Below are 5,597 nucleotides of genomic sequence, written 5' to 3' on the forward strand. Positions count from 1 at the left end.
CGAGACCAGCCTGGGCTACATAGTGAGTTCCAGGTCAGTCTCAACTACATAGTGAGACCCTGTCTCAAATCCCCTACAAAAAAAGAGGCAACCTTGGTAGGGATTTTCAGCTGATGCATTGTCCCTGACTGCCCAAGGGCCTTTGCCTTGTAGAGAACTCTTCCCCCCACCGTTTTCAGCTGGAAGTCACAGCGAGGCTGCCACTCTCCTAGGGAAGGGAGGGGCAGGGCGTGGGAGGAGGTGGATGCCTGCCCTCATCTGCCTGGCCCCTCCCCACAGTCACCACCAACGCCCTTGCCCCCGCGTTATCTGCCTGCACAGATGGACCTCTGTCACATGGAGTAGTATTTCGCTGTCAAGAAACATCCCAAGCCATCTGCAGGACTCGACTTCAGGGTTCTCTCGGAATGTCGTGAAAATCGGTGTCACTGCCATGGGAACATTCAGCAGAGATGACGTCCGCGTGACTCCTGTTTCAGGCTAGCGCGTCTGGAGCGGTACCTCTGAACTAAGTGGACATTCAGCAGGCCACTGAGTGCTCTGCTCCTGCGTTTCAGGGAAGCCAGAGAAGAAGAGACACCACCTGTCTAAAAGTCCCTACCTTCGTCCCCCTCCTCCGTCTCAGGCAAACGCAGCCAGAGCCCTGGGTATCCCTGCTTCTGTGGGGCAACCATCACCCACTTTGTCACAGTCCCTAGACACCACCGGGAGCCTGTGGTCAGCCTGGTGGTTTAAAAAGTCGGTCTTTCCAAACAGGTATTTTTGTGGTCGTGGTCAAGTTTTAAAATCTTTGATACTCAACGCCTATCAGAAACAAAAGTGGAGCTGATGAATGAGCTCAGCGATGCCGCCGCCTGGCTCCCAAATGCAAGAACCCGAGTTTGATCCCCAGTATCATGCACACAAAAAAAAGCAAAGTGGATTTTGGTCTTCCTCTGTGAAATGGCAGCCCCCAGCCAGCCGCTGCCATCACAACCATCTGCTCTGTGCAGCTCAAAAATTGAAGCAGGCAGCAGCTCTAGCACCTGCATCCAACCCCATGGAGATCTCTTCTAAACAGGGCACCCCTCTTCAAGGGCACTGGAGGCAAGATGGCGTGACCTGCTCTCCCAAACGTCCCAGGTTGGCAGAAGTGGCCGCCTTGTTTGTGTGCCCTGCCTGGGTCCCCCAAGGGAGCCCCGCTGTGGGATCCGTGTGTACCTGAACTGTCCAGGGTGCAGCTGGATTGGCCTCAGCAAGGACCGCCTGTTACTCGGGGCCATCGAAGCTCCTGATCCTTCAAAGCTACCACCTACGTGCCAGAAGGACCTGACCCACTTCAGCTGCCGGACAGGAAATACCATGTTGGTTACACAGCCCATTTCCAGCTCATTTAAAGACCTTTTCTTGTGTTACTATTTATATATTTGGTTTTTGAAACAGGGTATCAATGTATAGCCCAGGCTGCCCTTGAACTCCCAGCCATCCTCCTGCCTCGGCTTCCTGAGTGCTAGGATTACAGGTGTGTGCCACCATGCAAGTCTTCCTTTTGTCACCAGGGAAGGAAACCCAGCTGACAGCTTCTCTACGGCTGCCCAATGCCCCGTCAGTACTCATCTGAGTTCGCCATGTGGAATCCCAACGCAAGGGCCATGGATGCTAAGATGGTATGTCAACCGGCATAGGGATGGCTGTCACAGATGGAGGGACGCCTCACTAAGAAGGGAAGAGGAACGGAAAGGCTGTGTTAAAGGATTCTCGGAAGTGGCCAGGTTGTCCCACTAGTCGTGCCCTCCATGGTTTCCTCGTCTAAGTTTTGGGTAAATCAGGACCAAGATTTTACTTATCTTTGCAGTACTCCCTAACTGCATCTACCAAACCTGTCACTGGAGTTCAGGGAAACTCTGCATTTGTTAGATGAAAGCCCTGAGAGCAGGAATGTGAAAGGTTTTGTAACTGTTTCATGAGATGAAGTCCGGAGTTACAGGACCAACAGGAAGTCTACAGGGAGAAGAAGTTCAGAGAGGGGCTGGGACGGGGGGAGGCCGCAGGCTGGAAACCCCGGGAGGGAAGTGACTCGGTCTGAAGGCAGCCTGCTTACGCGCTCTTTCTCGTGCAGGGAAGTTGGGCTCCGTTCCGTTCAGGCCTTCAGCTGGTGGGGTGACTATTCCCACAAAAATACCCAAAATGATGTTCGACTATCTGGGCACCGCAATCGTCTTTGTTTTGTGTTGCTAACAATACTCACGACTGGGTAATTAATTGATAAAATAAACTTACTCCTCATTGTTCTGGAGACAGGAAAGTCCAAGCGCACAGGGCCAACATCGGCTTGGCTCCGTGAGCACCTCCAGCCGCATCATAATGTGGCAGAGGGCGTCACAAGGCAGGGCAGGGCCAAAGCCAGCCTGGCCCTCTCTTCCCAGCAGGAGGCTCTGACGCTGCCCTAGGAGCCCCAACCTTCAGGACTTCGTCCATCCTCATTTCCTCCTGCAGGGCTTACGTCCAAGCACCGTGAATTTGGACGTAGGCTTTTGAGGGGACGCATTCGGCCACAGCAAAGACCCAGCCAAGTCAGCACACAAAATTAACCTCAGTCACTCCATCGCCGTTTCTCACTGGGGGCACCGATTCCCTTTGGGACAGACGGTTCTTCCCTGGGAAAGGCTGTCTGGCCCTGTCCAATAAACTGGCAGCCTCCATCCCTGCCCACGAAACACCCACTGTAGTCCTTATCACTGTGACAACAAAAACTGCGCTCCGACATCCTTTACCCCTCCCCTCCTTGGGGTGGGTTCTACCCAGCTGCAAAACCATGGGTCTGCACCGCCTGATGCTGCAGTAAGACCAGGAACTGCACTTGGCAACATGGCAGCCAATGGAGCTGCCTCTAGGTTCTGGGTGTGCGTACATCACACGGGCGTGGCCATCACCTAATGCAGGGGTTGGCAAGCTTTGTTGGTAGAGGGTCAGTGGTAAATACTTTGAGCTTGGCGTGTCTGTCAGAACTACTCAGCTCTGCATGGGTACAGTGAAAACCACCAGACAGCGCATGAATGAGTGTGGCTGTGTTCCAATAAAACTTTATTGATGGATACTGACATTTGAATTCAATACAATTTTTATGTCATGAAGTAGTCTCATTTTTAAAAACAATTTAAAACAGAAAACCATTCTCAGGTTATAAGCAATCAGAATTTAGCTCTCCAGTGCCTCATCTCTCATGAACTCACCGTGTATCCAGCTAAGAATTGAACAAATGCTTCAGTAAGTGTTTGCTGAATGGAAACAAATGGGAATTGGACAAGTATAGTGTTTTTCAAACTTATTTTATCAGCAAAAACTTTTAGGAATTCAAAAGAAACTCTAATTTCAGCAGAAACCCCAATGCTTGAAACAAATATTCAGTGTTTACCGGCCAGTTTTTATTTTATAAGTTCACATTTCTAACAGTTATATTTTGATAAATATGAAATCAAAGAGCACACCAAATAATCCCAGCAATCTAGGAATGAGGCAGGAGGATCTCAAGTTGAAATCCAGCCTGGGCAACTTAGCAATTTAGTGAGACTCTGTCTAAAAATAAAAATATAAAGTCAAGGAGGGGAAGGAGAAGACTGCTATTTTATTAGGAGCCATCTTGGGGTGAGGGGAATCCAACACTTGTAATCGTATTGGTTGGTCATGGTCTTGTCCCACCTCATGCCCACCTTGTAAATTCCCATTGGGTCTTACAGTTTTGCCCCACTCTGTACCCGCCTCACCATGTGGCTTTGCTGTATAAAACATCTTTGGAAAGCGGGGTGAGTGGGCAACCGCTTTCCGGTCCCCCTTCTGTCTCTCTTAGACAGAAGCTTCCTTTCACTCAGTAAATTTCTCCTACTCTTAGCTTCCATTGTTCATAGAATTTATTCTTTAATGTTAAGGAACACGAACTTGTGCTTTGCATATCTTGTAGGTTTGGGGTTACATCTCTTCCTCCTATATCATTTCGGAGGTCTTCCACCGAGATCACTGCTTAGAGGAACTGAACAGCTGTGGTTCCAATCTCTTGGTGGTATTTGCTCTCTCCCACTGCCATGAACGGTTGTCCCTCTCCCACCCTGTCTGGGAGCCACCTGATTATGGACTGAAACTTCTACGAACGGCACTCTTCTGTCCGTTCTCCACTGCCCTGCCCCTGAGAAGTATTACAGTTCACAGCGGTGTTTGATTCAAGGCACTTTCCTCTTCTAGGGCTGCTGGATTTCAAAACAAGGCTTTCAGAATGAGGCTGCCAAACTCCAAACAGTCATACAAAAAGAACTAATGACAAGTGTGCTGGACTTCTTTTACTGGGATCCACAAGATCCGACCTTGTAAACAGTTTATAACTGCTCAACTATAGGGTACGACTTCTATGTTGGATTCTGAAGTCCCCTGGACCAAAATTCCCCTCATCCTCTTTGTGGGAGGCTACTACTAGTTCCTCCCAGTGGAAGCCCTTGTGGTCTATATTCATAGCAATCCTGTTGACCTTATTATTTGGCCCATACATTCTTAACTGTTTCTTTGACTTTGTCTCCTTTGACTCAAAGCTATGCAGCTACCAAGATGACAATGCCAGGCACCTACCGGAGGCCTTTCGATGGACCCTTTCTAGAGTAACTCTGACTGCTGATCACAACTACAAACCTCTTCAGCCGGAAGTAGCCAGAATGTTCTTTTTCCTTTGCCCCCTCACAGCAGTTAGGGGTACTTCTTCAGAGGGGAGAATATTGCAGACAGGTAAATTAATTAGATAGCATGCAGGCAGCCAGACAGGGCCAGCCCAGGAGGAGCCAACACGGAGGACAGTGAAGACACAGTCACTGAAGGCCAGCATTGTAAAAGGAGAGAAACTACCATCCCACATAGAATGAATAGCAGTGATTGATATCCTAAATAGATATCAATCACCTGGGTGATAGGCCAAGGTCTTAATCAAGCCTTTCCAGGAAATATCCCTGACACACCCTACTTGTACAGTTGCAACTTGTTCTCCCATTTGATCCCCATTTAATTAATGCTACCTGGGTGACTGTACGTGTAACCTTATTGGTTGGACATGCATTTGTCCCACCTCATGCCCACCTTGTAAATTTCCATTGGGTCTCATAGTTTTGCCTCACTTTGTATCCACCTCACCACATGGCTTTGCTATATAAAATATGTTTGAAAAGTGGGGTGGTGGGCAACCCACTTTCCGGTCCTCCTGTCTCAGACAGAAGCTTTCTTTCCTACTCTTAACAGCAAAATAAATAAATAAAAATAAAGTCAAGGAGAAGTTCCGGATGACATCAAGGTGATCTTTGATGAAGCTGATTTAGATGCTTAAAAAAGGAAAGAGGGCTGGGGATTTAGCTCAGTGCAAGGACCCGAGTTCGATCCCGGTACCAAAAAAAAAAAAAAAAAAAACGAAAGAGAAAAAAGTTTCTGTTCTGAAGCAGAAATATTATCAGTAGCTAACTGTAGTTTATATTCTACTCATAAAAGTCAGTCAAGAAACATCACAAACTTACAGTGAGTGACAAATACAAAATTGTGCTTTTTCACACAGCTGGCTCCAGGCAGGTCGAAGCTATGCCTGAGTGGATAAA

General features: G+C 48.3%; 1 long non-coding RNA gene across 1 annotated transcript; it reads right to left on the minus strand.

Moving 5' to 3' along the window:
* Window positions 1–236: 236 nt before the first annotated feature.
* LOC104870801 lies at window positions 237–2,328 on the minus strand. Its single transcript, XR_782637.1, has 4 exons — window positions 2,260–2,328; window positions 1,593–1,695; window positions 1,201–1,322; window positions 237–546 (listed from the first exon to the last, which is right to left on the minus strand). It is a non-coding gene; the product is annotated as an uncharacterized LOC104870801 (long non-coding RNA).
* Between the last annotated feature and the right edge of the window lie 3,269 nt (window positions 2,329–5,597).

Source organism: Fukomys damarensis, unplaced genomic scaffold (assembly GCF_012274545.1).
Source record: "Fukomys damarensis isolate Sample0158 unplaced genomic scaffold, DMR_v1.0_HiC HiC_scaffold_24, whole genome shotgun sequence".
NCBI lineage: Eukaryota > Metazoa > Chordata > Mammalia > Rodentia > Bathyergidae > Fukomys > Fukomys damarensis.